Source organism: Hyperolius riggenbachi, chromosome 2, assembly GCF_040937935.1.
Source record: "Hyperolius riggenbachi isolate aHypRig1 chromosome 2, aHypRig1.pri, whole genome shotgun sequence".
In the NCBI taxonomy this organism is placed as follows: Eukaryota; Metazoa; Chordata; class Amphibia; order Anura; family Hyperoliidae; genus Hyperolius; species Hyperolius riggenbachi.
In genome coordinates this window covers 267,874,527-267,893,994 of record NC_090647.1, presented here as the reverse complement: position 1 = coordinate 267,893,994, position 19,468 = coordinate 267,874,527, and the positions used below count along the sequence as shown (strand labels likewise).

Here is a 19,468-nt window from a genome sequence, read left to right as displayed (position 1 = left end):
TGTTGCTTGAATATGATGTTCCTAACACTTTATTGTTAAGTACCATAGTGTATTGAATATCACTCTAATATGAAAAGGAGCTTGATAATTCCTGATGTTGAGTTGTCATAATTGAGATTTAGGACTATACTTTCAGGGATCATTTCTATAGTTTTTGACTGTTGGAATGTGTTTGAAAGTGTCCAAACTCACCAATCACGATGAAGAACTAAAGTGGTTTCTCCTGAGCATGAATTGAGTGTTCAGTTCTACTTTGGTAGTAACTGTTTGCTGTTGATGACTGTTCCTGTCTTCACTTATGTGATAATTGGCGGGAGAAAACACAAACTGAGTGATTGTGTTTAAGTTTACAAAATAATTGATAGATTTGTGCATAGAAGTGTTGGGCTTCTGCATACATGTTATTGTCAGATTCTGGTGTTTGCTGTGTAGGTTTGAATTGTGAAAATTGTCAGGAACTAGCAATTGGTTGCTTTTGAAAAATTCTTAAAATCATTTTATGGAAGCGTTGATTGTACCATTTTTTATCAGCTTTGTTTTGAAATCTGATTGACAGCTAATCTCAAACACTGACTCTTCTTAAACCCCATTTGCGATTCCTACCTTTAGCTTTGCAATCCTGTTTCACAAGCTAAATCTACCCATCCCTTTTACTAAGCTCCTAACCCTAGTAAGTAATCACCGTTTGGGCCATCTGTCCATCTTTGGTGCCTGTTCAGCTTCCATCCAACTGAAATCATTTTAGAGGGTTGACCGTACACCTGAATTTGGTTTTGCATTACCTCCAAACGGACAAACCACTGAGGCACAGGCAAAAAATGTGGTTTAGCCTGCTGCTGATCCCCAAACCTTCGGGTTCCGAACCCTCCCGCTTCTCCTGGAGAGCTCTTCTTGCAGATTTTAGTAGTTACTTTTATGCACTGCTACGTTTTCCAGGTATTAGGAGAGAGGTAAGATGCTCAATAATTAGGCTTCTCGTCTAGTTGGCAAGCCATAGGGCAATGAATTTTAAAAGAAAATGAGATGGGATGAGCTGGTCTTATCTGTCTTCACTGGGGATAAGTGTAGTGAACTGGTAAACAGAGATCCCAAGCTACATAACGCCTGCTGGAGGTGGGATATTTTCTGGCTGGTCAGTGGATGTCACCTATGCAAATTTGTAGCGGAGTATTGTATGCTGTTAAATGTCTCTCAGAGTACCACCATGCGTTTATATTGATTTTTGCTGCAATGTAGAAACTCAAGTAGCAACTTTCAAAAAAATGACATGTTGCTTGAATATGATGTTCCTAACACTTTATTGTTAAGTACCATAGTGTATTGAATATCACTTTAATATGAAAAGGAGCTTGATAATTCCTGATGTTGAGTTGTCAGAATTGAGATTTAGGACTATACTTTCAGGGATCATTTCTATAGGTTTTCACTGTTGGAATGTGCTCGAAGGTGTCCAAACTCACCAATCACGATGAAGAGCTAAAGTGGATTCTCCTGAGCATGAATTGAGTGTTCAGTTCTACTTTGGTAGTAACTGTTTGCTGATGATGACTGTTCCTGTCTTCACTTATGTGATGATTGGTGGGAGAAAACACAAACTGAGTGATTGTATTTAACTTCACAAAGTAATTGATAGACTTGTGCATTGAAGTGTTGGGCTTCTGCATACAAGTTATTGTCAGATTCTGGTGTTTGCTTTGTAGGTTTGAATTGTGAAAATTGTCAGGAACTGGCAATTGGTTGCTTTTGAAATATTTGTAAAATCATTTTATGGAAGCGTTGATTGTACCATTTTTTATCAGCTTTGTTTTGAAATCTGATTGACAGCTAATCTCAAACACTGACTCTTCTTAAACCCCATTTGCGATTCCTACCTTTAGCTTTGCAATCCTGTTTCACAAGCTAAATCTACCCATCCCTTTTACTAAGCTCCTAACCCTAGTAAGTAATCACCGTTTGGGCCATCTGTCCATCTTTGGTGCCTGTTCAGCTTCCATCCAACTGAAATCATTTTAGAGGGTTGACCGTACACCTGAATTTGTTTTTGCATTACCTCCAAACGGACAAACCACTGAGGCACAGGCAAAAAATGTGGGTTAGCCTGCTGCTCATCCCCAAACCTTCGGGTTCCGAACCCTCCCGCTTCTCCTGGAGAGCTCTTCTTGCAGATTTTAGTAGTTACTTTTATGCACTGCTACGTTTTCCAGGTATTAGGAGAGAGGTAAGATGCTCAATAATTAGGCTTCTCGTCTAGTTGGCAAGCCATAGGGCAATGAATTTTAAAAGAAAATGAGATGGGATGAGCTGGTCTTATCTGTCTTCACTGGGGATAAGTGTAGTGAACTGGTAAACAGAGATCCCGAGCTACATAACGCCTGCTGGAGGTGGGATATTTTCTGGCTGGTCAGTGGATGTCACCTATGCAAATTTGTAGCGGAGTATTGTATGCTGTTAAATGTCTCTCAGAGTACCACCAATGCGTTTATATTGATTTTTGCTGCAATGTAGAAACTCAAGTAGCAACTTTCAAAAAAATGACATGTTGCTTGAATATGATGTTCCTAACACTTTATTGTTAAGTACCATAGTGTATTGAATATCACTTTAATATGAAAAGGAGCTTGATAATTCCTGATGTTGAGTTGTCTGAATTGAGATTTAGGACTATACTTTCAGGGATCATTTCTATAGTTTTTGACTGTTGGAATGTGCTCGAAGGTGTCCAAACTCACCAATCACGATGAAGAGCTAAAGTGGTTTCTCCTGAGCATGAATTGAGTGTTCAGTTCTACTTTGGTAGTAACTGTTTGATGTTGATGACTGTTCCTGTTTTCACTTATGTGATGATTGGCGGGAGATACACAAACTGAGTGATTGTATTTTACTTTACAAAAGAATTTATAGATTTGTGCATTGAAGTGTTGGGCTTCTGCATACATGTTATTGTCAGATTCTGGTGTTTGCTGTGTAGGTTTGAATTGTGAAAATTGTCAGGAACTAGCAATTGGTTTCTTTTGAAAAATTCGTAAAATCATTTTATGGAAGTGTTGATTGTACCATTTTTTATCAGATTTGTTTTGAAATCTAAATTAACAGCTAATCTCAAACACTGACTCTTCTTAAACCCCATTTGCGATTCCTACCTTTAGCTTTGCAATCCTGTTTCACAAGCTAAATCTACCCATCCCTTTTACTAAGCTCCTATCCCTAGTAAGTAATCACCGTTTGGGCCATCTGTCCATCTTTGGTGCCTGTTCAGCTTCCATCCAACTGAAATCATTTTAGAGGGTTGACCGTATACCTGAATTTGTTTTTGCATTACCTCCAAACGGACAAACCACTGAGGCACAGGCAAAAAATGTGGTTTAGCCTGCTGCTGATCCCCAAACCTTCGGGTTCCGAACCCTCCCGCTTCTCCTGGAGAGCTCTTCTTGCAGATTTTAGTAGTTACTTTTATGCACTGCTACGTTTTCCAGGTATTAGGAGAGAGGTAAGATGCTCAATAATTAGGCTTCTCGTCTAGTTGGCAAGCCATAGGGCAATGAATTTTAAAAGAAAATGAGATGGGATGAGCTGGTCTTATCTGTCTTCACTGGGGATAAGTGTAGTGAACTGGTAAACAGAGATCCCGAGCTACATAACGCCTGCTGGAGGTGGGATATTTTCTGGCTGGTCAGTGGATGTCACCTATGCAAATTTGTAGCGGAGTATTGTATGCTGTTAAATGTCTCTCAGAGTACCACCATGCGTTTATATTAATTTTTGCTGCAATGTAGAAACTCAAGTAGCAACTTTCAAAAAAATGACGTGTTGCTTGAATATGATGTTCCTAACACTTTATTGTTAAGTACCATAGTGTATTGAATATCACTTTAATATGAAAAGGAACTTGATAATTCCTGATGTTGAGTTGTCTGAATTGAGATTTAGGACTATACTTTCAGGGATCATTTCTATAGTTTATGACTGTTGGAATGTGCTCAAAGGTGTCCAAACTCACCAATCACGATGATGAGCTAAAGTGGTTTCTCCTGAGCATGAATTGAGTGTTCAGTTCTACTTTGGTAGTAACTGTTTGCTGTTGATGACTGTTCCTGTCTTCACTTATGTGATGATTGGCGGGAGAAAACACAAACTGAGTGATTGTATTTAACTTTACAAAATAATTTATAGATTTGTGCATTGAAGTGTTGGGCTTCTGCATGCATGTTATTGTCAGATTCTGGTGTTTGCTGTGTAGGTTTGAATTGTGAAAATTGTCAGGAACTAGCAATTGGTTGCTTTTGAAAAATTTGTAAAATCATTTTATGGAAGCGTTGATTGTACCATTTTTTATCAGATTTGTTTTGAAATCTAAATTAACAGCTAATCTCAAACACTGACTCTTCTTAAACCCCATTTGCGATTCCTACCTTTAGCTTTGCAATCCTGTTTCACAAGCTAAAAAATGTGGTTTAGCCTGCTGCTGATCCCCAAACCTTCGGGTTCCGAACCCTCCCGCTTCTCCTGGAGAGCTCTTCTTGCAGATTTTAGTAGTTACTTTTATGCACTGCTACGTTTTCCAGGTATTAGGAGAGAGGTAAGATGCTCAATAATTAGGCTTCTCGTCTAGTTGGCAAGCCATAGGGCAATGAATTTTAAAAGAAAATGAGATGGGATGAGCTGGTCTTATCTGTCTTCACTGGGGATAAGTGTAGTGAACTGGTAAACAGAGATCCCGAGCTACATAACGCCTGCTGGAGGTGGGATATTTTCTGGCTGGTCAGTGGATGTCACCTATGCAAATTTGTAGCGGAGTATTGTATGCTGTTAAATGTCTCTCAGAGTACCACCATGCGTTTATATTGATTTTTGCTGCAATGTAGAAACTCAAGTAGCAACTTTCAAAAAAATGACATGTTGCTTGAATATGATGTTCCTAACACTTTATTGTTAAGTACCATAGTGTATTGAATATCACTGTAATATGAAAAGGAGCTTGATAATTCCTGATGTTGAGTTGTCTGAATTGAGATTTAGGACTATACTTTCAGGGATCATTTCTATAGTTTATGACTGTTGGAATGTGCTCAAAGGTGTCCAAACTCACCAATCACGATGAAGAGCTAAAGTGGTTTCTCCTGAGCATGAATTGAGTGTTCAGTTCTACTTTGGTAGTAACTGTTTGCTGTTGATGACTGTTCCTGTCTTCACTTATGTGATGGTTGGTGGGAGAAAACACAAACTGAGTGATTGTATTTAACTTTACAAAATAATTTTTAGATTTGTGCATTGAAGTGTTGGGCTTCTGCATACATGTTATTGTCAGATTCTGGTGTTTGCTGTGTAGGTTTGAATTGTGAAATTTGTCAGGAACTAGCAATTGGTTGCTTTTGAAAAATTCGTAAAATCATTTTATAGAAGCGTTGATTGTACCATTTTTTATCAGATTTGTTTTGAAATCTAAATTAACAGCTAATCTCAAACACTGACTCTTCTTAAACCCCATTTGCGATTCCTACCTTTAGCTTTGCAATCCTGTTTCACAAGCTAAAAAATGTGGTTTAGCCTGCTGCTGATCCCCAAACCTTCGGGTTCCGAACCCTCCCGCTTCTCCTGGAGAGCTCTTCTTGCAGATTTTAGTAGTTATTTTTATGCACTGCTACGTTTTCCAGGTATTAGGAGAGAGGTAAGATGCTCAATAATTAGGCTTCTCGTCTAGTTGGTAAGCCATAGGGCAATACATTTTAAAAGAAAATGAGATGGGATGAGCTGGTCTTATCTGTCTTCACTGGGGATAAGTGTAGTGAACTGGTAAACAGAGATCCCGAGCTACATAACACCTGCTGGAGGTGGGATATTTTCTGGCTGGTCAGTGGATGTCACCTATGCAAATTTGTAGCGGAGTATTGTATGCTGCTAAATGTCTCTCAGAGTACCACCATGCGTTTATATTGATTTTTTCTGCAATGTAGAAACTCAAGTAGCAACTTTCAAAAAAATGACATGTTGCTTGAATATGATGTTCCTAACACTTTATTGTTAAGTACCATAGTGTATTGAATATCACTCTAATATGAAAAGGAGCTTGATAATTCCTGATGTTGAGTTGTCAGAATTGAGATTAAGGACTATACTTTCAGGGATCATTTCTATAGTTTTTGACTGTTGGAATGTGCTCGAAAGTGTCCAAACTCACCAATCACGATGAAGAGCTAAAGTGGATTCTCCTGAGCATGAATTGAGTGTTCAGTTCTACTTTGGTAGTAACTGTTTGCTGTTGATGACTGTTCCTGTCTTCACTTATGTGATGATTGGCGGGAGAAAACACAAACTGAGTGATTGTATTTAACTTCACAAAATAATTGATAGACTTGTGCATTGAAGTGTTGGGCTTCTGCATACATGTTATTGTCAGATTCTGGTGTTTGCTGTGTAGGTTTGAATTGTGAAAATTGTCAGGAACTAGCAATTGGTTGCTTTTGAAAAACTCGTTAAATCATTTTATGGAAGCGTTGATTGTACTATTTTTTATCAGCTTTGTTTTGAAATCTGATTGACAGCTAATCTCAAACACTGACTCTTCTTAAACCCCATTTGCGATTCCTACCTTTAGCTTTGCAATCCTGTTTCACAAGCTAAATCTACCCATCCCTTTTACTAAGCTCCTAACCCTAGTAAGTAATCACCGTTTGGGCCATCTGTCCATCTTTGGTGCCTGTTCAGCTTCCATCCAACTGAAATCATTTTAGAGAGTTGACCGTACACCTGAATTTGTTTTTGCATTACCTCCAAACGGACAAACCACTGAGGCACAGGCAAAAAATGTGGTTTAGCCTGCTGCTGATCCCCAAACCTTCGGGTTCCGAACCCTCCCGCTTCTCCTGGAGAGCTCTTCTTGCAGATTTTAGTAGTTACTTTTATGCACTGCTACGTTTTCCAGGTATTAGGAGAGAGGTAAGATGCTCAATAATTAGGCTTCTCGTCTAGTTGGCAAGCCATAGGGCAATGAATTTTAAAAGAAAATGAGATGGGATGAGCTGGTCTTATCTGTCTTCACTGGGGATAAGTGTAGTGAACTGGTAAACAGAGATCCCGAGCTACATAACGCCTGCTGGAGGTGGGATATTTTCTGGCTGGTCAGTGGATGTCACCTATGCAAATTTGTAGCGGAGTATTGTATGCTGTTAAATGTCTCTCAGAGTACCACCATGCGTTTATATTGATTTTTGCTGCAATGTAGAAACTCAAGTAGCAACTTTCAAAAAAATGACATGTTGCTTGAATATGATGTTCCTAACACTTTATTGTTAAGTACCATAGTGTATTGAATATCACTCTAATATGAAAAGGAGCTTGATAATTCCTGATGTTGAGATGTCATAATTGAGATTTAGGACTATACTTTCAGGGATCATTTCTATAGTTTTTGACTTTTGGAATGTGTTTGAAAGTGTCCAAACTCACCAATCACGATGAAGAACTAAAGTGGTTTCTCCTGAGCATGAATTGAGTGTTCAGTTCTACTTTGGTAGTAACTGTTTGCTGTTGATGACTGTTCCTGTCTTCACTTATGTGATGATTGGCGGGAGAAAACACAAACTGAGTGATTGTGTTTAACTTTACAAAATAATTGATAGATTTGTGCATAGAAGTGTTGGGCTTCTGCATACATGTTATTGTCAGATTCTGGTGTTTGCTGTGTAGGTTTGAATTGTGAAAATTGTCAGGAACTAGCAATTGGTTGCTTTTGAAAAATTCTTAAAATCATTTTATGGAAGCGTTGATTGTACCATTTTTTATCAGCTTTGTTTTGAAATCTGATTGACAGCTAATCTCACCTCTTCTTAAACCCCATTTGCGATTCCTACCTTTAGCTTTGCAATCCTGTTTCACAAGCTAAATCTACCCATCCCTTTTACTAAGCTCCTAACCCTAGTAAGTAATCACCGTTTGGGCCATCTGTCCATCTTTGGTGCCTGTTCAGCTTCCATCCAACTGAAATCATTTTAGAGGGTTGACCGTACACCTGAATTTGGTTTTGCATTACCTCCAAACGGACAAACCACTGAGGCACAGGCAAAAAATGTGGTTTAGCCTGCTGCTGATCCCCAAACCTTCGGGTTCCGAACCCTCCCGCTTCTCCTGGAGAGCTCTTCTTGCAGATTTTAGTAGTTACTTTTATGCACTGCTACGTTTTCCAGGTATTAGGAGAGAGGTAAGATGCTCAATAATTAGGCTTCTCGTCTAGTTGGCAAGCCATAGGGCAATGAATTTTAAAAGAAAATGAGATGGGATGAGCTGGTCTTATCTGTCTTCACTGGGGATAAGTGTAGTGAACTGGTAAACAGAGATCCCAAGCTACATAACGCCTGCTGGAGGTGGGATATTTTCTGGCTGGTCAGTGGATGTCACCTATGCAAATTTGTAGCGGAGTATTGTATGCTGTTAAATGTCTCTCAGAGTACCACCATGCGTTTATATTGATTTTTGCTGCAATGTAGAAACTCAAGTAGCAACTTTCAAAAAAATGACATGTTGCTTGAATATGATGTTCCTAACACTTTATTGTTAAGTACCATAGTGTATTGAATATCACTTTAATATTAAAAGGAGCTTGATAATTCCTGATGTTGAGTTGTCAGAATTGAGATATAGGACTATACTTTCAGGGATCATTTCTATAGTTTTTCATTGTTGGAATGTGCTCGAAGGTGTCCAAACTCACCAATCACGATGAAGAGCTAAAGTGGATTCTCCTGAGCATGAATTGAGTGTTCAGTTCTACTTTGGTAGTAACTGTTTGCTGTTGATGACTGTTCCTGTCTTCACTTATGTGATGATTGGTGGGAGAAAACACAAACTGAGTGATTGTATTTAACTTCACAAAATAATTGATAGACTTGTGCATTGAAGTGTTGGGCTTCTGCATACATGTTATTGTCAGATTCTGGTGTTTGCTTTGTAGGTTTGAATTGTGAAAATTGTCAGGAACTGGCAATTGGTTGCTTTTGAAAAATTTGTAAAATCATTTTATGGAAGCGTTGATTGTACCATTTTTTATCAGCTTTGTTTTGAAATCTGATTGACAGCTAATCTCAAACACTGACTCTTCTTAAACCCCATTTGCGATTCCTACCTTTAGCTTTGCAATCCTGTTTCACAAGCTAAATCTACCCATCCCTTTTACTAAGCTCCTAACCCTCGTAAGTAATCACCGTTTGGGCCATCTGTCCATCTTTGGTGCCTGTTCAGCTTCCATCCAACTGAAATCATTTTAGAGGGTTGACCGTACACCTGAATTTGTTTTTGCATTACCTCCAAACGGACAAACCACTGAGGCACAGGCAAAAAATGTGGTTTAGTCTGCTGCTGATCCCCAAACCTTCGGGTTCCGAACCCTCCCGCTTCTCCTGGAGAGCTCTTCTTGCAGATTTTAGTAGTTACTTTTATGCACTGCTACGTTTTCCAGGTATTAGGAGAGAGGTAAGATGCTCAATAATTAGGCTTCTCGTCTAGTTGGCAAGCCATAGGGCAATGAATTTTAAAAGAAAATGAGATGGGATGAGCTGGTCTTATCTGTCTTCACTGGGGATAAGTGTAGTGAACTGGTAAACAGAGATCCCAAGCTACATAACGCCTGCTGGAGGTGGGATATTTTCTGGCTGGTCAGTGGATGTCACCTATGCAAATTTGTAGCGGAGTATTGTATGCTGTTAAATGTCTCTCAGAGTACCACCATGCGTTTATATTGATTTTTGCTGCAATGTAGAAACTCAAGTAGCAACTTTCAAAAAAATGACATGTTGCTTGAATATGATGTTCCTAACACTTTATTGTTAAGTACCATAGTGTATTGAATATCACTCTAATATGAAAAGGAGCTTGATAATTCCTGATGTTGAGTTGTCAGAATTGAGATTAAGGACTATACTTTCAGGGATCATTTCTATAGTTTTTGACTGTTGGAATGTGCTCGAAAGTGTCCAAACTCACCAATCACGATGAAGAGCTAAAGTGGATTCTCCTGAGCATGAATTGAGTGTTCAGTTCTACTTTGGTAGTAACTGTTTGCTGTTGATGACTGTTCCTGTCTTCACTTATGTGATGATTGGTGGGAGAAAACACAAACTGAGTGATTGTATTTAACTTCACAAAATAATTGATAGACTTGTGCATTGAAGTGTTGGGCTTCTGCATACATGTTATTGTCAGATTCTGGTGTTTGCTGTGTAGGTTTGAATTGTGAAAATTGTCAGGAACTAGCAATTGGTTGCTTTTGAAAAATTCGTAAAATCATTTTATGGAAGCGTTGATTGTACCATTTTTTATCAGATTTGTTTTGAAATCTAAATTAACAGCTAATCTCAAACACTGACTCTTCTTAAACCCCATTTGCGATTCCTACCTTTAGCTTTGCAATCCTGTTTCACAAGCTAAAAAATGTGGTTTAGCCTGCTGCTGATCCCCAAACCTTCGGGTTCCGAACCCTCCCGCTTCTCCTGGAGAGCTCTTCTTGCAGATTTTAGTAGTTACTTTTATGCACTGCTACGTTTTCCAGGTATTAGGAGAGAGGTAAGATGCTCAATAATTAGGCTTCTCGTCTAGTTGGCAAGCCATAGGGCAATGAATTTTAAAAGAAAATGAGATGGGATGAGCTGGTCTTATCTGTCTTCACTGGGGATAAGTGTAGTGAACTGGTAAACAGAGATCCCGAGCTACATAACGCCTGCTGGAGGTGGGATATTTTCTGGCTGGTCAGTGGATGTCACCTATGCAAATTTGTAGCGGAGTATTGTATGCTGTTAAATGTCTCTCAGAGTACCACCATGCGTTTATATTGATTTTTGCTGCAATGTAGAAACTCAAGTAGCAACTTTCAAAAAAAATGACATGTTGCCTGAATATGATGTTCCTAACACTTTATTGTTAAGTACCATAGTGTATTGAATATCACTCTAATTTGAAAAGGAGCTTGATAATTCCTGATGTTGAGTTGTCAGAATTGAGATTTAGGATTATACTTTCAGGGATCGATTCTGTAGTTTTTGACTGTTGGAATCTGCCCGAAGGTGTCCAAACTCACCAATTATGATGAAGAGCTAAAGTGGTTTCTCCTGAGCATGAATTGAGTGTTCAGTTCTACTTTGGTAGTAACTGTTTGCTGTTGATGACTGTTCATGTCTTCACTTATGTGATGATTGGCGGGAGAAAACACAAACTGAGTGATTGTATTTAACTTTACAAAATAATTGATAGATTTGTGCATTGAAGTGTTGGGCTTCTGCATACATGTTATTGTCAGATTCTGGTGTTTGCTGTGTAGGTTTGAATTGTGAAAATTGTCAGGAACTAGCAATTGGTTGCTTTTGAAAAATTCGTAAAATCATTTTATGGAAGCGTTGATTGTACCATTTTTTATCAGATTTGTTTTGAAATCTGATTGACAGCTAATCTCAAACACTGACTCTTCTTAAACCCCATTTGCGATTCCTACCTTTAGCTTTGCAATCCTGTTTCACAAGCTAAATCTACCCATCCCTTTTACTAAGCTCCTAACCCTAGTAAGTAATTACCGTTTGGGCCATCTGTCCATCTTTGGTGCCTGTTCAGCTTCCATCCAACTGAAATCATTTTAGAGGGTTGACCGTACACCTAAATTTGTTTTTGCATTACCTCCAAACGGACAAACCACTGAGGCACAGGCAAAAAATGTGGTTTAGCCTGCTGCTGATCCCCAAACCTTCGGGTTCCGAACCCTCCCGCTTCTCCTGGAGAGCTCTTCTTGCAGATTTTAGTAGTTACTTTTATGCACTGCTACGTTTTCCAGGTATTAGGAGAGAGGTAAGATGCTCAATAATTAGGCTTCTCGTCTAGTTGGCAAGCCATAGGGCAATGAATTTTAAAAGAAAATGAGATGGGATGAGCTGGTCTTATCTGTCTTCACTGGGGATAAGTGTAGTGAACTGGTAAACAGAGATCCCGAGCTACATAACACCTGCTGGAGGTGGGATATTTTCTGGCTGGTCAGTGGATGTCACCTATGCAAATTTGTAGCGGAGTATTGTATGCTGTTAAATGTCTCTCAGAGTACCACCATGCGTTTATATTGATTTTTGCTGCAATGTAGAAACTCAAGTAGCAACTTTCAAAAAAATGACATGTTGCTTGAATATGATGTTCCTAATACTTTATTGTTAAGTACCATAGTGTATTGAATATCACTCTAATATGAAAAGGAGCTTGATAATTCCTGATGTTGAGTTGTCAGAATTGAGATTTAGGATTATACTTTCAGGGATTGTTTCTATAGTTTTTGACTGTTGGAATGTGCTTGAAAGTGTCCAAACTCACCAATCACGATGAAGAGCTAAAGTGGTTTCTCCTGAGCATGAATTGAGTGTTCAGTTCTATTTTGGTAGTAACTGTTTGCTGTTGATGGCTGTTCCTGTCTTCACTTATGTGATGATTGGTGGGAGAAAACACAAACTGAGTGATTGTATTTAACTTTACAAAATAATTTATTTATAGATGTGTGCATTGAAGTGTTGGGCTTCTGCATACATGTTATTGTCAGATTCTGGTGTTTGCTGTGTAGGTTTGAATTGTGAAAATTGTCAGGAACTAGCAATTGGTTGCTTTTGAAAAATTCGTAAAATCATTTTATGGAAGCGTTGATTGTACCATTTTTTATCAGATTTGTTTTGAAATCTGATTGACAGCTAATCTCAAACACTGACTCTTCCTAAACCCCATTTGCGATTCCTACCTTTAGCTTTGCAATCCTGTTTCACAAGCTAAATCTACCCATCCCTTTTACTAAGCTTCTAACCCTAGTAAGTAATCACCGTTTGGGCCATCTGTCCATCTTTGGTGCCTGTTCAGCTTCCATCCAACTGAAATCATTTTAGAGGGTTGACCGTACACCTGAATTTGGTTTTGCATTACCTCCAAACGGACAAACCACTGAGGCACAGGCAAAAAATGTGGTTTAGCCTGCTGCTGATCCCCAAACCTTCGGGTTCCGAACCCACCCGCTTCTCCTGGAGAGCTCTTCTTGCAGATTTTAGTAGTTACTTTTATGCACTGCTACGTTTTCCAGGTATTAGGAGAGAGGTAAGATGCTCAATAATTAGGCTTCTCGTCTAGTTGGCAAGCCATAGGGCAATGAATTTTAAAAGAAAATGAGATGGGATGAGCTGGTCTTATCTGTCTTCACTGGGGATAAGTGTAGTGAACTGGTAAACAGAGATCCCAAGCTACATAACGCCTGCTGGAGGTGGGATATTTTCTGGCTGGTCAGTGGATGTCACCTATGCAAATTTGTAGCGGAGTATTGTATGCTGTTAAATGTCTCTCAGAGTACCACCATGCGTTTATATTGATTTTTGCTGCAATGTAGAAACTCAAGTAGCAACTTTCAATAAAATGACATGTTGCTTGAATATGATGTTCCTAACACTTTATTGTTAAGTACCATAGTGTATTGAATATCACTCTAATATGAAAAGGAGCTTGATAATTCCTGATGTTGAGTTGTCCTAATTGAGATTTAGGACTATACTTACAGGGATCATTTGTATAGTTTTTGACTGTTGGAATGTGTTTGAAAGTGTCCAAACTCACCAATCACGATGAAGAACTAAAGTGGTTTCTCCTGAGCATGAATTGAGTGTTCAGTTCTACTTTGGTAGTAACTGTTTGCTGTTGATGACTGTTCCTGTCTTCACTTATGTGATAATTGGCGGGAGAAAACACAAACTGAGTGATTGTGTTTAAGTTTACAAAATAATTGATAGATTTGTGCATAGAAGTGTTGGGCTTCTGCATACATGTTATTGTCAGATTCTGGTGTTTGCTGTGTAGGTTTGAATTGTGAAAATTGTCAGGAACTAGCAATTGGTTGCTTTTGAAAAATTCTTAAAATCATTTTATGGAAGCGTTGATTGTACCATTTTTTATCAGCTTTGTTTTGAAATCTGATTGACAGCTAATCTCAAACACTGACTCTTCTTAAACCCCATTTGCGATTCCTACCTTTAGCTTTGCAATCCTGTTTCACAAGCTAAATCTACCCATCCCTTTTACTAAGCTCCTAACCCTAGTAAGTAATCACCGTTTGGGCCATCTGTCCATCTTTGGTGCCTGTTCAGCTTCCATCCAACTGAAATCATTTTAGAGGGTTGACCGTACACCTGAATTTGGTTTTGCATTACCTCCAAACGGACAAACCACTGAGGCACAGGCAAAAAATGTGGTTTAGCCTGCTGCTGATCCCCAAACCTTCGGGTTCCGAACCCTCCCGCTTCTCCTGGAGAGCTCTTCTTGCAGATTTTAGTAGTTACTTTTATGCACTGCTACGTTTTCCAGGTATTAGGAGAGAGGTAAGATGCTCAATAATTAGGCTTCTCGTCTAGTTGGCAAGCCATAGGGCAATGAATTTTAAAAGAAAATGAGATGGGATGAGCTGGTCTTATCTGTCTTCACTGGGGATAAGTGTAGTGAACTGGTAAACAGAGATCCCAAGCTACATAACGCCTGCTGGAGGTGGGATATTTTCTGGCTGGTCAGTGGATGTCACCTATGCAAATTTGTAGCGGAGTATTGTATGCTGTTAAATGTCTCTCAGAGTACCACCATGCGTTTATATTGATTTTTGCTGCAATGTAGAAACTCAAGTAGCAACTTTCAAAAAAATGACATGTTGCTTGAATATGATGTTCCTAACACTTTATTGTTAAGTACCATAGTGTATTGAATATCACTTTAATATGAAAAGGAGCTTGATAATTCCTGATGTTGAGTTGTCAGAATTGAGATTTAGGACTATACTTTCAGGGATCATTTCTATAGGTTTTCATTGTTGGAATGTGCTCGAAGGTGTCCAAACTCACCAATCACGATGAAGAGCTAAAGTGGATTCTCCTGAGCATGAATTGAGTGTTCAGTTCTACTTTGGTAGTAACTGTTTGCTGATGATGACTGTTCCTGTCTTCACTTATGTGATGATTGGTGGGAGAAAACACAAACTGAGTGATTGTATTTAACGTCACAAAGTAATTGATAGACTTGTGCATTGAAGTGTTGGGCTTCTGCATACAAGTTATTGTCAGATTCTGGTGTTTGCTTTGTAGGTTTGAATTGTGAAAATTGTCAGGAACTGGCAATTGGTTGCTTTTGAAATATTTGTAAAATCATTTTATGGAAGCGTTGATTGTACCATTTTTTATCAGCTTTGTTTTGAAATCTGATTGACAGCTAATCTCAAACACTGACTCTTCTTAAACCCCATTTGCGATTCCTACCTTTAGCTTTGCAATCCTGTTTCACAAGCTAAATCTACCCATCCCTTTTACTAAGCTCCTAACCCTAGTAAGTAATCACCGTTTGGGCCATCTGTCCATCTTTGGTGCCTGTTCAGCTTCCATCCAACTGAAATCATTTTAGAGGGTTGACCGTACACCTGAATTTGTTTTTGCATTACCTCCAAACGGACAAACCACTGAGGCACAGGCAAAAAATGTGGTTTAGCCTGCTGCTCATCCCCAAACCTTCGGGTTCCGAACCCTCCCGCTTCTCCTGGAGAGCTCTTCTTGCAGATTTTAGTAGTTACTTTTATGCACTGCTACGTTTTCCAGGTATTAGGAGAGAGGTAAGATGCTCAATAATTAGGCTTCTCGTCTAGTTGGCAAGCCATAGGGCAATGAATTTTAAAAGAAAATGAGATGGGATGAGCTGGTCTTATCTGTCTTCACTGGGGATAAGTGTAGTGAACTGGTAAACAGAGATCCCGAGCTACATAACGCCTGCTGGAGGTGGGATATTTTCTGGCTGGTCAGTGGATGTCACCTATGCAAATTTGTAGCGGAGTATTGTATGCTGTTAAATGTCTCTCAGAGTACCACCAATGCGTTTATATTGATTTTTGCTGCAATGTAGAAACTCAAGTAGCAACTTTCAAAAAAATGACATGTTGCTTGAATATGATGTTCCTAACACTTTATTGTTAAGTACCATAGTGTATTGAATATCACTTTAATATGAAAAGGAGCTTGATAATTCCTGATGTTGAGTTGTCTGAATTGAGATTTAGGACTATACTTTCAGGGATCATTTCTATAGTTTTTGACTGTTGGAATGTGCTCGAAGGTGTCCAAACTCACCAATCACGATGAAGAGCTAAAGTGGTTTCTCCTGAGCATGAATTGAGTGTTCAGTTCTACTTTGGTAGTAACTGTTTGCTGTTGATGACTGTTCCTGTTTTCACTTATGTGATGATTGGCGGGAGATACACAAACTGAGTGATTGTATTTTACTTTACAAAAGAATTTATAGATTTGTGCATTGAAGTGTTGGGCTTCTGCATACATGTTATTGTCAGATTCTGGTGTTTGCTGTGTAGGTTTGAATTGTGAAAATTGTCAGGAACTAGCAATTGGTTTCTTTTGAAAAATTCGTATGATCATTTTATGGAAGTGTTGATTGTACCATTTTTTATCAGATTTGTTTTGAAATCTAAATTAACAGCTAATCTCAAACACTGACTCTTCTTAAACCCCATTTGCGATTCCTACCTTTAGCTTTGCAATCCTGTTTCACAAGCTAAATCTACCCATCCCTTTTACTAAGCTCCTATCCCTAGTAAGTAATCACCGTTTGGGCCATCTGTCCATCTTTGGTGCCTGTTCAGCTTCCATCCAACTGAAATCATTTTAGAGGGTTGACCGTATACCTGAATTTGTTTTTGCATTACCTCCAAACGGACAAACCACTGAGGCACAGGCAAAAAATGTGGTTTAGCCTGCTGCTGATCCCCAAACCTTCGGGTTCCGAACCCTCCCGCTTCTCCTGGAGAGCTCTTCTTGCAGATTTTAGTAGTTACTTTTATGCACTGCTACGTTTTCCAGGTATTAGGAGAGAGGTAAGATGCTCAATAATTAGGCTTCTCGTCTAGTTGGCAAGCCATAGGGCAATGAATTTTAAAAGAAAATGAGATGGGATGAGCTGGTCTTATCTGTCTTCACTGGGGATAAGTGTAGTGAACTGGTAAACAGAGATCCCGAGCTACATAACGCCTGCTGGAGGTGGGATATTTTCTGGCTGGTCAGTGGATGTCACCTATGCAAATTTGTAGCGGAGTATTGTATGCTGTTAAATGTCTCTCAGAGTACCACCATGCGTTTATATTAATTTTTGCTGCAATGTAGAAACTCAAGTAGCAACTTTCAAAAAAATGACATGTTGCTTGAATATGATGTTCCTAACACTTTATTGTTAAGTACCATAGTGTATTGAATATCACTTTAATATGAAAAGGAGCTTGATAATTCCTGATGTTGAGTTGTCTGAATTGAGATTTAGGACTATACTTTCAGGGATCATTTCTATAGTTTTTGACTGTTGGAATGTGCTCGAAGGCGTCCAAACTCACCAATCACGATGAAGAGCTAAAGTGGTTTCTCCTGAGCATGAATTGAGTGTTCAGTTCTACTTTGGTAGTAACTGTTTGCTGTTGATGACTGTTCCTGTTTTCACTTATGTGATGGTTGGTGGGAGAAAACACAAACTGAGTGATTGTATTTAACTTCACAAAGTAATTGATAGACTTGTGCATTGAAGTGTTGGGCTTCTGCATACAAGTTATTGTCAGATTCTGGTGTTTGCTTTGTAGGTTTGAATTGTGAAAATTGTCAGGAACTGGCAATTGGTTGCTTTTGAAATATTTGTAAAATCATTTTATGGAAGCGTTGATTGTACCATTTTTTATCAGCTTTGTTTTGAAATCTGATTGACAGCTAATCTCAAACACTGACTCTTCTTAAACCCCATTTGCGATTCCTACCTTTAGCTTTGCAATCCTGTTTCACAAGCTAAATCTACCCATCCCTTTTACTAAGCTCCTAACCCTAGTAAGTAATCACCGTTTGGGCCATCTGTCCATCTTTGGTGCCTGTTCAGCTTCCATCCAACTGAAATCATTTTAGAGGGTTGACCGTACACCTGAATTTGTTTTTGCATTACCTCCAAACGGACAAACCACTGAGGCACAGGCAAAAAATGTGGTTTAGCCTGCTGCTCATCCCCAAACCTTCGGGTTCCGAACCCTCCCGCTTCTCCTGGAGAGCTCTTCTTGCAGATTTTAGTAGTTACTTTTATGCACTGCTACGTTTTCCAGGTATTAGGAGAGAGGTAAGATGCTCAATAATTAGGCTTCTCGTCTAGTTGGCAAGCCATAGGGCAATGAATTTTAAAAGAAAATGAGATGGGATGAGCTGGTCTTATCTGTCTTCACTGGGGATAAGTGTAGTGAACTGGTAAACAGAGATCCCGAGCTACATAACGCCTGCTGGAGGTGGGATATTTTCTGGCTGGTCAGTGGATGTCACCTATGCAAATTTGTAGCGGAGTATTGTATGCTGTTAAATGTCTCTCAGAGTACCACCAATGCGTTTATATTGATTTTTGCTGCAATGTAGAAACTCAAGTAGCAACTTTCAAAAAAATGACATGTTGCTTGAATATGATGTTCCTAACACTTTATTGTTAAGTACCATAGTGTATTGAATATCACTTTAATATGAAAAGGAGCTTGATAATTCCTGATGTTGAGTTGTCTGAATTGAGATTTAGGACTATACTTTCAGGGATCATTTCTATAGTTTTTGACTGCTGGAATGTGCTCGAAGGTGTCCAAACTCACCAATCACGATGAAGAGCTAAAGTGGTTTCTCCTGAGCATGAATTGAGTGTTCAGTTCTACTTTGGTAGTAACTGTTTGCTGTTGATGACTGTTCCTGTTTTCACTTATGTGATGATTGGCGGGAGATACACAAACTGAGTGATTGTATTTTACTTTACAAAAGAATTTATAGATTTGTGCATTGAAGTGTTGGGCTTCTGCATACATGTTATTGTCAGATTCTGGTGTTTGCTGTGTAGGTTTGAATTGTGAAAATTGTCAGGAACTAGCAATTGGTTTCTTTTGAAAAATTCGTAAGATCATTTTATGGAAGTGTTGATTGTACCATTTTTTATCAGATTTGTTTTGAAATCTAAATTAACAGCTAATCTCAAACACTGACTCTTCTTAAACCCCATTTGCGATTTAACTTTAGCTTTGCAATCCTGTTTCACAAGCTAAATCTACCCATCCCTTTTACTAAGCTCCTATCCCTAGTAAGTAATCACCGTTTGGGCCATCTGTCCATCTTTGGTGCCTGTTCAGCTTCCATCCAACTGAAATCATTTTAGAGGGTTGACCGTATACCTGAATTTGTTTTTGCATTACCTCCAAACGGACAAACCACTGAGGCACAGGCAAAAAATGTGGTTTAGCCTGCTGCTGATCCCCAAACCTTCGGGTTCCGAACCCTCCCGCTTCTCCTGGAGAGCTCTTCTTGCAGATTTTAGTAGTTACTTTTATGCACTGCTACGTTTTCCAGGTATTAGGAGAGAGGTAAGATGCTCAATAATTAGGCTTCTCGTCTAGTTG

General features: G+C 39.0%; 1 protein-coding gene and 16 non-coding genes across 24 annotated transcripts in view; all 17 read left to right on the top strand.

The window, feature by feature from the left end:
- The window catches only part of TEX14 (testis expressed 14, intercellular bridge forming factor), a 477,154-nt gene that overhangs the window by 144,206 nt on the left and 313,480 nt on the right, over window positions 1–19,468 (top strand). The window lies entirely within an intron of this gene.
- LOC137554883 (small nucleolar RNA U3) lies at window positions 121–336 on the top strand. Its single transcript, XR_011027598.1, has one exon. It is a non-coding gene; the product is annotated as a small nucleolar RNA U3 (small nucleolar RNA).
- Window positions 1,389–1,604, top strand: LOC137554972 (small nucleolar RNA U3). Its single transcript, XR_011027683.1, has one exon. It is a non-coding gene; the product is annotated as a small nucleolar RNA U3 (small nucleolar RNA).
- On the top strand, window positions 2,658–2,872 carry LOC137554992 (small nucleolar RNA U3). The gene has a single exon (XR_011027702.1). It is a non-coding gene; the product is annotated as a small nucleolar RNA U3 (small nucleolar RNA).
- LOC137554820 (small nucleolar RNA U3) lies at window positions 3,926–4,141 on the top strand. The gene has a single exon (XR_011027537.1). It is a non-coding gene; the product is annotated as a small nucleolar RNA U3 (small nucleolar RNA).
- LOC137554832 (small nucleolar RNA U3) lies at window positions 5,015–5,230 on the top strand. Its single transcript, XR_011027548.1, has one exon. It is a non-coding gene; the product is annotated as a small nucleolar RNA U3 (small nucleolar RNA).
- LOC137554863 (small nucleolar RNA U3) lies at window positions 6,104–6,319 on the top strand. Its single transcript, XR_011027579.1, has one exon. It is a non-coding gene; the product is annotated as a small nucleolar RNA U3 (small nucleolar RNA).
- LOC137554835 (small nucleolar RNA U3) lies at window positions 7,372–7,587 on the top strand. Its single transcript, XR_011027552.1, has one exon. It is a non-coding gene; the product is annotated as a small nucleolar RNA U3 (small nucleolar RNA).
- LOC137554917 (small nucleolar RNA U3) lies at window positions 8,633–8,848 on the top strand. The gene has a single exon (XR_011027631.1). It is a non-coding gene; the product is annotated as a small nucleolar RNA U3 (small nucleolar RNA).
- Window positions 9,901–10,116, top strand: LOC137554859 (small nucleolar RNA U3). Its single transcript, XR_011027575.1, has one exon. It is a non-coding gene; the product is annotated as a small nucleolar RNA U3 (small nucleolar RNA).
- LOC137554987 (small nucleolar RNA U3) lies at window positions 10,991–11,206 on the top strand. Its single transcript, XR_011027697.1, has one exon. It is a non-coding gene; the product is annotated as a small nucleolar RNA U3 (small nucleolar RNA).
- LOC137554983 (small nucleolar RNA U3) lies at window positions 12,259–12,474 on the top strand. The gene has a single exon (XR_011027693.1). It is a non-coding gene; the product is annotated as a small nucleolar RNA U3 (small nucleolar RNA).
- LOC137554970 (small nucleolar RNA U3) lies at window positions 13,531–13,746 on the top strand. The gene has a single exon (XR_011027681.1). It is a non-coding gene; the product is annotated as a small nucleolar RNA U3 (small nucleolar RNA).
- LOC137554989 (small nucleolar RNA U3) lies at window positions 14,799–15,014 on the top strand. The gene has a single exon (XR_011027699.1). It is a non-coding gene; the product is annotated as a small nucleolar RNA U3 (small nucleolar RNA).
- LOC137554941 (small nucleolar RNA U3) lies at window positions 16,068–16,282 on the top strand. The gene has a single exon (XR_011027654.1). It is a non-coding gene; the product is annotated as a small nucleolar RNA U3 (small nucleolar RNA).
- LOC137554877 (small nucleolar RNA U3) lies at window positions 17,336–17,551 on the top strand. The gene has a single exon (XR_011027592.1). It is a non-coding gene; the product is annotated as a small nucleolar RNA U3 (small nucleolar RNA).
- Window positions 18,605–18,819, top strand: LOC137554939 (small nucleolar RNA U3). Its single transcript, XR_011027652.1, has one exon. It is a non-coding gene; the product is annotated as a small nucleolar RNA U3 (small nucleolar RNA).